A 9,840-nucleotide genomic window follows, 5' to 3' on the forward strand; every position below is an offset into this window, starting at 1 on the left:
CACAATGCTCGGGGCAAGTATTGTCAATCAGTGATTTCCCTCCTGCCAAAAATAAACTCGTCAAACTGCACTGTCTTGTGGTTGACCTTCTCCGGAGGTTTGGCCTCTCCTCCCTGTTTTTTTCACCCTCCATACCTTCCTACAGAGTAGAGTGAACAGAGCCGCGGGACCCCGTGCCAGAGCCCTTGGCTCCCCGGAAGTCTAGAAAACCACCCAACCCAAATGGATGTTAACTTGCAAAGTGGCCACTGCTTGACCCTTTGGTCCTCTTTCCCCAGGCCAGTGTTGCGACTCCATCCATCCTTAAGGGTTCCAGCCCTACCAGCAGGCTACCACGTGGACTTGTCCTGGGACCAGCCCTCTTAGGATACTAACAGATGTTTTATTTCCAGCCTCACCAACCCAGGCCACACTATATATATCATCCTCAGAGATAAATTCTGACGTTCCATGACTAGTCTATGGTGTGTCCCGGATACCTGCCCTTCATTGCAGAGCTGCTGCCCACACAGAAAAGCATCACTTTGACCTAACCTGGTTCTGACCGTCCCCACCCCACTCCCCAGTCCTTTCCTGTCTCACCTCTGCCCTCAGCCCAACACTGTGATACTTGGCACTCTGTAAACACACAGGCTGTGGCAGCCCTGGGGTGCAGATGCCTAGTGATGGCGCGGGCGGGTGAGGAGAGTCACAGAGAGGATACATAACTGGGACTTGGGCTCACTGAGATGCCCTCCGTGTGTGGTCTGTCTGTAGGAGGGGAGAGCCTGGGAACAGTAGTGAGCTAGCTGGCATGAGCATATGGACATGATGTGCCTGTGGGCTGTTGGCGGGGTCCCTGGAGTATCCAGACATGCTTGCACGTTGCTCCCTTGCTGCAGATAGGTATAAGTCAACAGGATGCTCAAAGCCCAGAACCTCTAACTAAGGGTGCACCAGGCTAACCCTCAGAACAGGCTGGGTGCTCGGGCTGTGAAGCAAGCTTGCAGCCCCTCACCAAACCTTTCCAACCAAACCCCCAGTGGCTACACTGAGAATTCCTGAGGGAGAGTGTATCTCTGGGCACAGTCCACCACCACCACCCTACACACCACCTGGGGACTCATTTTCTTTTCTTTTTCTTTTTTTTTTTTTAAGATATATTTATTTTATTTATATGAGTACACTGTAGCTGTCTTCAGACACACCAGAAGGCATTGGATCCCATTATGGATGACTGTGAGCCACCATGTGGTTGCTGGGATTTGAACTCAGGATCTCTGGAANAGCAGTCGGTGCTCTTAACCACTGAGCCATCTCTCCAGCCCGGGGACTCATTTTCATTTGATTTTGTTTTTGTTTTTTTAAGATTTATTTTATGTATATGAGGTACACTGTAGCTGTACTGATTGTTGTGAGCCATTATATGGTTGCTGGGAATTTGAATTCAGGACCTCTGCTCGCTCTGGTCGGCCCTGCTCAAGCCGGTCTAAAGATTTATTTATTATATAATAATATAAAAGATTTATTTATTATTATGTCTAAGTACACTGTATAATATAAAGATTTATTTATTATGCCTAAGTACACTGTAGCTGTCTTCAGATGCACCAGAAGAGGGCATCAGATCTTATTACAGATGGTTGTGATCCACCATGTGGCTGCTGGGATTTGAACTCAGGACCCTTGGAAGAGCAGTCAGTGCTCTTAACCACTGAGCCATCTCTCCAGCCCCTTGATTTTGCTTTTTGTGACAGGATTTCTCTGTGTAACTGTGACTGGTCTCACAGAGATCCGCCTGCCTCTGCCTTCCAAGTGCTGGAAATTAAAAGCCTTGTTACACCCAAGAGGCCCTCAAAGGTACCAAACCTTGATGGGTAACAACTCAGGGGATGAGAGTACTTGCTGAATCAGGAGGCCCTGAGTTTGAATCCCCAGTGCCCACATAGGATACAAGCTTCGAAAGCAAGCATGAGAATCTGAGTTTGATCCATAAAATACACATCAGGTGTGGTGACACACCCTCCCAATCTCAGACCTGGGGCAGCAGAGCCTGGTGCGCTCCTGGGGCTCGCTGGCCATTCATCCTAGCCTACCTAGCTGGTAAGCTCTAGACCGAGAGAGACCTTGTCCAAAGGAGGTGGGCAGCATCCTGAGGATGGCCCTCCAGCCTCCAACATGTGTATGTATACATATACCCACACACAAACGTACACATGCACAGACAAAAAGGTAGACTCCTCAAGGCCACCCTGCCCGGCCTCTCAGGATGGAAGCCTTCCTTCCAACACGCCAGATGACTCAGTGTGCAGCCAGGGCTGGGAGCTGCTGACTAGATAACAAAGGACCGGAACCGCTTCCGGCCTGGTACCCACAGAGCACCTTCGCAGTGAGTGAGGCTTTGGAGAGTTGACGTCTAGTGTTCTTTGGGCAATGCTTCATACATGTTCATTGCTACAGAAGACCCTGTAAAGGTACAGGAAGTGCCCTTCTTGGGCACTGGGGGCAGGCCTCTGTAAGGCTGGAGCAATGGCAGTCCTCCTGGGTGGGTATCCTAGCTGAGGGGCCAGAGCAATGGCTCAGGAATTAAGAACACTGCTGCTCTTGCAGGACTGGTTTCCAGGTCCTTATCATGTGGCTCACAACCTGTAACTCCAGTCCCTTGGAGAATCCAATGTCCTTTTCTGGTCTCTGTGAGAACCAGGCACATACATGATGCACAGACATGACATAAGTAGGCATTCACGCAGACATGAAATAAGTAAGTTGTGTGAGTCTTGCCTAGGTCAAGCGAATGGGAACCCAAGTCACCTGCAGGAACAGACCCCAGCTGTCCACTCTCCTGCATCAAGGGTAGCACTCCCCCAGTCTGCTGTCCTGGCTATGTCCTCACAGACATATTCCTCACACCACTTCGAGCAAAGTAGTGGTGAGGCTGCGTGCCTTGTGGGGGCTGTGATTCGTCTGTCCAGGGTACCTTAGAGTTCCCCTAAGACCCACAGGACATGACTCCCAGGTGCTATCCACCTTGGGGACTGAGTCACTTCCACTCTTGTACTGCAGCTAGATTTGGGGACCTACAGCTGGCCTACAGTCGGGGGGGGGGAGGGAGTGGAAGGGACAGAGTCAGGATCTCCAAGTTGTCAGCAGGACCACAGTCAGATGACTCTCCCCCAGGGACTCCCTGAGAGCTTATACACCAGACTGGGAGAGACTAGGTAGGGAGAGAGAGGGAGAGGGGGTGGCATGGAGGTGGAGCCTGGAGGGGTGGAGCCTACTTGGGGCTACTCCTGCAGCTAAGTCAATATTGACTTGGAAAATGTAGGAGGTAAGTAAGCAGGAACATAGTAGCCCCCAATGCCTGGGAACCTACGGGTTAGGGTGGTAGGGCTGCCTGGGTCACAGAAGTAATGGGGTGGGGAACTCACCAGACAGTGCCAGCCAGGCAGGCCCAACTCAGTCAGACTCCAAACAGCTAAGGAAGGACTAAGGATTAGGGTGGGTATGTCTGTGAGGGAAGATGGCGAAAGACAAGTGAATGGACCAGAACCCCAATCTTGCAGACCTTGTACTAGGAAAGGACAGAGAGAGAGAGAGAGAGAGAGAGAGAGGGAGAGAGAGTCCTGTACCCTCAATATTGAAGTATCTGTGACCCTACCCTGGGTTCAGTCTCCTCGCTGCCGTAGGTGTGACGGCCACAGCAAGGATGATCCAAGCCAGACGCCAAGAGTTGGGTTCTAGCCTGCCTTACATCCCAGGAAGATAAGCAGCGGCATGAGGAAACAACAAAATGAGCTAGGTACCTTCAAGCTATGGAAAGGACGCACAGCTAGAAATCAGGAGCAATGGAAGGTGTGGCTAGATATGCAACTGAAGGGCATGGCCAGATATGCAGCGGGGGGCGTGGCCAAATATACAACTGAGGGGCGTGGTCAGATATGCAGCGGGAGGGCGTGGCCAGATGTAATGTTGTCAGAGAGAGAGAGAGAGAGAGAGAGAGAGAGAGAGAGAGAGAGAGAGAGGGAGGCAGAGGGAGATGCCTCTCTGAAGCTGGTCACAATAGGGACAGAAAGTGATGACGGAGGGGGCAGTTGGGGGTGGGTGTTGCTTATGAGTATATAGAGTTTTAGTTCCACTTTTATTCTCTAAGTATGCATGTGTGTGTCCCCGTGTTTGTATGTATATGTGTATATGTGTGTGCGGTGTATGTGTATATATGTGTGTGTAGTTTGAGTATGTCTTGAGTGTCTGCCTGTGTGTGATGTGTGTGTGATGTGTGTGTTTGTGTTATTTTATGAGTGATTGTGTGTGTTATTTTATGAGTGATTGTGTCTGTGTGAGTGTGTGTGTCTGGGTATATGTGTGTTGAGACTGTGTGTTTGTACGAGTGAGTGTATGTCTGTGTATGTGTGTGGGTGTGTGTGGGTGTGTATGTGTGTGTGTGTGTATGTGGACTGTGTGTGTGTGTGTGTCTGTGTCTGTTTGTCAGGAGTTGGGGGCAGGGGTGTTGGCACATTCACAGGTGCAGTTGCCCTTTCAGAGGCCAGAGGCTGGCATCCAGATGTCCTCCTCAGTCGTGTCTCCAGGTTACGTTTTGAGGCAGTATCCCTCACTGAACCTAGACCTCACCTAGTGAGCCCTTAGGTTCCTGTCTCCTCCCCGCCCCATTCCACCCCAGCCTCAGTGCTGGGCTAAGGTGTGAACTACCACACTCAGCTTACACAGGTCCTCATGCATGTACAGTGAGTGTTCCACCTGCTGGGCCATCCCGTCAGCCCATCAAGTTCTGCTCTGCAAGCTGGGTTGGTGGAGATGTGTGTGGATGTTGCTGACAATGTCCCTGTGCCACAGAGCTGTGCACTTAAGATGTAGGGTGATGCACACCTTTAGTCCCAGCACTCAGGAGGCAGAGGTTGCCAGGTCTCTGTGAGTGGGAGACCAGCCTGGTCCACAGTGAGACTCTGTCTCAAAAAGCAAAACAACGACAAACTGTCAGGGTGAATATTTTTGTTCTGTTTTGTTTTGTTTTCTGAGACTGGAGCCCACTCTGTAGCCCACACTGGCTGAACCTTGCAATCCTCCTGCCTCCACCTCAAGGTGCTGTGATTTTAGGTGGGTGCCTCTATGCCTAGCCCTAGGATATTTTTTACAATTTTAATTAATAAAAATAATAAGAATTTTCTACAAAGCAAGTTCCAGTTTTGGTTTGGATTTTGTTTGTTTTGTTTTGTTTTTTTCCCCAAAGATGGACTTTCTCTATGTAGCCTTGGCTGTCCTAGAACTCACTTTGTAGACCAGGCTGGCCTCAAACTCACAGAGATCCACCTACCTCTGCCTCCTGGTTGCTAGGATTAAAGGTGTGCTACACCACTGCCCGGCTTATTACTTTAATGTAATATATGCAGTTTAAGATTCCGTACAAGTACACAATGTATTTTGATGATGTTTGGCCCCTGCTCATCTGCCTAACTCCTTCCAGCCCACCGCCACACCCACGGGGTCCAGGAGAGTGACAGACCTGAAGTATTCAGTTGTCTCTCTCTATCTGCAAGTTCCACAGCCGTGGAATTTGATTAACTTGAATAAAGCCACTGGAGGGAAAGTTATGATTACTAAACTGGTTTAGACTGCTTTCCTTGTCTGTCCCCTGGGTGTGACAACTGTGTACAGCATTACGCTGTCTTCAGTAAGTGGCCTAGATATGACTGAGACTATAGGGAAGGCTGAGGGAGCCGTGTGTAAACACTAGCTCATCATCTTATACGACGGGCTTAAGCAGCCTTCCATTTTGATATCCGTGGGGGACCAGAATTAGTCTTCTTACAGATATCAAGGCATGGCTGTATTTTACCATGAGTTATAAAACTGTAGGTGGGGCCCTGGCACACTCCTGTAATCACAGCATTCTGAAGCTGAAGCATGAGGATTGCCACAGTATGAGGCTAACCTGGGCTACGTATAGAGACCTTGTATCAAAGGAAAAAAGGAGGGAGGGAGGGAGGGAGGGAGGGAAGGAGGGAGGGAGGGAGGGAGGGGAGGGAATGAACCAGGCCTGAAGGTAAACTGTGATCACAGTATTTGAGGAGGATAATCAGTAAGTAGTTCGTGGTCATCCTCAGCTGTTGAAGGAGTTCATAACTTGAGTTAAATCCTCTGGGACCTACATAGCAGAAGAAGGAAACCAGACCACAAGTGACCCTCTGGTCTCCATACTGCACACCCCATGGCTTCTGTGAAAGCACTTTCTCCTCTCTTCTCTCTCTCTCTCTCTCTCTCTCTCTCTCTCTCTCTCTCTCTCTCTCTCACACACACACACACACACACACACACACACACACACACANTCTCTCTCTCTCTCTCTCTCTCTCTCTCTCTCTCTCTCTCTCTCTCTCACACACACACACACACACACACACACACACACACACACACACTGTAATAAATAAATAAATCCAAGAACAACAAAAAAGTAATCCAAGTCGCTCTGGCGGCTGTGAGAAGGAAGAAGCAGGACAGGACCAGGGAGGCCAAGACACAGGGTGACTCATGCCACCAACTGGCTGAGGCTGGCTTCCAGAGCAGGGCAGAAGGAAGGAAGCAATGTGCCTACCCGGGCCAGGGAGAAGACTGTGTCTAGGTGGGGGGACGGGGGACAGAAGGGGGAGAGGCTGGGAGACTCCAGGGGTCTTTTACCCTTGGGCCTGGAACTTGCAGGTAAAGTGGACAATGGAGAGGGACTGAGGCCTGGGCTGTGTGCACGCTGACCCTTAGAGACCCCAGAGGAGACAGATGGAGAGAGAGGAACAGGAAGATGTTATAGGAACCAGCCAACATGCGGAAGTAAGGGAACAGAGTCCAGCACATTGGGAAAGGGGAAAGGGGTGGATGGAGACACAGGACATGGGGACAGGGGACAGGGGACCGAGAGCACAGAGGGGGCCCAACACTCTCTACTGTGAGCCAGACACAGGACTAACCAAGTTCCTCATGACACAGGCATCCTTCACACACAGCTAACCCACAACCGTGTCTCTTGCAAATGTCCATCTGTCCATCCCAACCCTCAGGAGGCTGAGGCAGGAGGACATCCTGGGCTATACAGTGTGACACTGTCTACCAAAACAAAGCAAAATAAAACACACACACACACACACACACACACACACACACACACACACACACCCCACTGGGCACAGGCTGGCCCAGAGTTTCTGGAGTGTCCAGCCCTGAGCCATGGGACTTTGTAAGTGAAGAATCCGCTGCAGAGGGAGGTCTTGCATACTGTCTGCAGGCAGGTTCTAGTGGTATTGAAGGGAAGGCATGTGCTGGCTGACACTGGCTGGGACTGAGGTCTGCACTGCGACAGGCAGGAGGTAAAGGAAAGTTGTGTCCCAGGCATTTCTGGAAGGCTCTATTGCCAGCGTCCTCCTATCCCACAATCAAGAGTAACAGAGGGGCAGCCAGGGTGTGGAAGGGATCTCCTTGCTGTAGACTCCATGGGCCTTTCCCACGATGGGTATCAGGCTCCCTGGGGACCGCTGTGCTGAGCAGCCAGCCTGAGATGGGAGGTGGGAGTCGGGCGTTTCCTCCACCTCCTAAAATGACCTTCATATCACTTGACTCACTATGGTGGTCTGAACCCCTGAATCCAAAAGGGGGCCAACACGCGGGGGTCGGTTGTCCATCGGGTCGGAGCTCCCCGATGAGGAATCGGTGTATTCCACAGTCCACCTCAGCCCAGCTCAGGTCTCCACCCCTAGCCTTCTCTGCCCACTGGTACCGAAGATGTAGTCTACCAGGCCACGGGAAGGGGGCTGGCTCCCAGACGGCTTGGTCAATATTTATTGACTGACTAACTCTGAATGCCCGTCCATGCTGCACAGGGCACGGGGTGTGTCCTGCAAGGCGGGAGCTGGGATTGAGTTACAGTTCGGAGGGAGGGGCCTAGTGTTGCCCACAAGCTGGGTGAAGGAAGGTGCAGAGGCAGTTCCCAGAAGGTAGGCCTGGACTGGGGTGGGGGTGGGGGACCCGGGAGAGGGGTTGCTGGGGACGCAGAGGGAAGGCATGGCGCTCCAGGGCTCGGGGGTCACACAGCGCTGAAGGCTGGCAGGGTTGAGGGCAGCCCCACGGTGAGAACGCTTGGCTACGTGCGCGTGGGTGGAGGAGGACCACTGTGGCAAGCCAGCGTGAGAGGAAGAAGCCTCGGGTTCTGCGTGGGTGGGCTCTCTGTCACCCCCAGAGTCAGTTCGCCTGACCCACGACCCTCCAGCAGGCTATGCCCTCCCTTCCTGGAAGTTAAGCCAAGGAATCTCGAGGTCTACCCTCAGGTGCACCTTGTACAGGAGGAGGGGTCGGCTGGAAGGGAGAAGGGTCACCTGAAGGAGGGAGCCTGAGCAGCCTGGCCGCCAAGGAGACTGGGAACCTAGCACAGTGGGTTAGAGCAGGGGAGGGGCAGAGAGGAAGCCAGCGTCCGAGAAAAAGGAACTCCCAGAAAAGAAAAGCTCGCCCTGGGAAGGTGAGGGCTTCTAGGAGGGCAGGAGGGGGTGAGATGGGGTTCACATGGGGGAGATACTGGTAAAAGGGGACACACATGGGCTGGGTCTCTCGTGGGCCACGGGTGGCTCCGTGGGAAGAGAAGGAACCTCTTGGGGAAGGGAGGGAATGCAGAGTGTAAGAGAAGTATAGCGACCCTGTGCTTTAAAGTTCTCACGCCTCCTCTAGCAAGAGGGATGGGGGCTCAGCTCCAGTCCGACTCTCCAGGCTGTGGGTATTGGGGCTCCTTCTCAGCCACCCCTGGGCCACTGCTGCCCCTCTCTGAGAAGAGAGGCTAAATGGTGCTACCAGCTGCCAATATGCCCTCCTCTTTCTCTGTGGCCCCGAAGTTGGACGGTTCCACTCCACTGTGGCCCTTGGAGCTACCTGGCCACTACCTTCTGGCTCTGTGCCTCGGGTCTCTGTCTGTCTGGGTCCCTAATCATTCTCCTGTAGCTGGTTTGGCATATAGACTCAGTGTCCTTGCTGAAGGGTCCTGTTGCAAGTCACTGTGTCCACCATGGTGTGCCATGTTCTCTGACGCTGGAAAGGACCATTGTGTGACCACTGTGCCCGTTCATCATGTATGTCATTGTCACACAATGACCTCAACTAGAGGTGCTGCTGGCATGCCTGGTGACTCCCTCAGTCAATCAACAACTATGGACTCATTCGGCTCCACATTGGGAGAGCCTTACTAACAACACACAGGATCTCCCATGACTGCCCCAGCCCACAGCCTCCTCCCACAGCCTCATCGTGGACAGTCCCCCTGACCCACCCTCTTTCCAGGCCACCTTGTCCTGAGCCCAGCCCTCAGGGGCCCTAAACAAAGGAGTAAAGAATTCAGGCACCTGTGGCTCTGTAACTCTTACTTCGCCAAGTCCTCTCAGGGTCACATGGCGCAGCAGGTCTGAGGGTGTTCTTGCTACTGATAGAGCAGAGCTGGATGTTCAAATTAAGAGAAAGGAAGTCAGTCAGTGCTGCACCAGGGCCACCCACTCGTGAGACTCAGAACCCGGTGACTGTGTCTGCTTAGTGAGCTGCCAGGACTTCTGTTGGATGTGGGAAGTTGCATTGAGGAAAAACAAAATACTTCAACTACACACCCATCCAACTCATGGCTGCTTGCGGTTTCCAAAGGGCTGTACAGTGAAGAGATAACAGATAGTGACAACAGAATGCACCCTGTCCCGTCCCCACGACTCCCTGCACCCCATCCCCACAGCCCCCTGCACCCTGATCCCACAGCCCCTGCACCCTGACCCCACAGCCCCTGCACCCCATCCCCACAGCCCCCTGCACCCTGACCCCACAGCCCCTGCACCC

General features: G+C 52.5%; 1 protein-coding gene across 3 annotated transcripts in view; it reads left to right on the plus strand.

Moving 5' to 3' along the window:
• The first annotated feature begins 7,928 nt into the window (after nucleotides 1–7,928).
• The window catches only part of Vill (villin like), an 18,366-nt gene continuing 16,454 nt past the window's right edge, over nucleotides 7,929–9,840 (plus strand). For 2 of the 3 annotated variants that reach the window (XM_021208050.2, XM_029543315.1), the window contains exon 1: nucleotides 7,929–7,976. The gene's annotated coding sequence lies outside the window, so the exon portion shown is untranslated. The remainder of the gene's footprint in view (nucleotides 7,977–9,840) is intronic. The other variant, XM_029543314.1, reaches the window with a different exon arrangement.

The sequence above is a fragment of the Mus pahari genome, chromosome 10 (assembly GCF_900095145.1).
Source record: "Mus pahari chromosome 10, PAHARI_EIJ_v1.1, whole genome shotgun sequence".
NCBI lineage: Eukaryota > Metazoa > Chordata > Mammalia > Rodentia > Muridae > Mus > Mus pahari.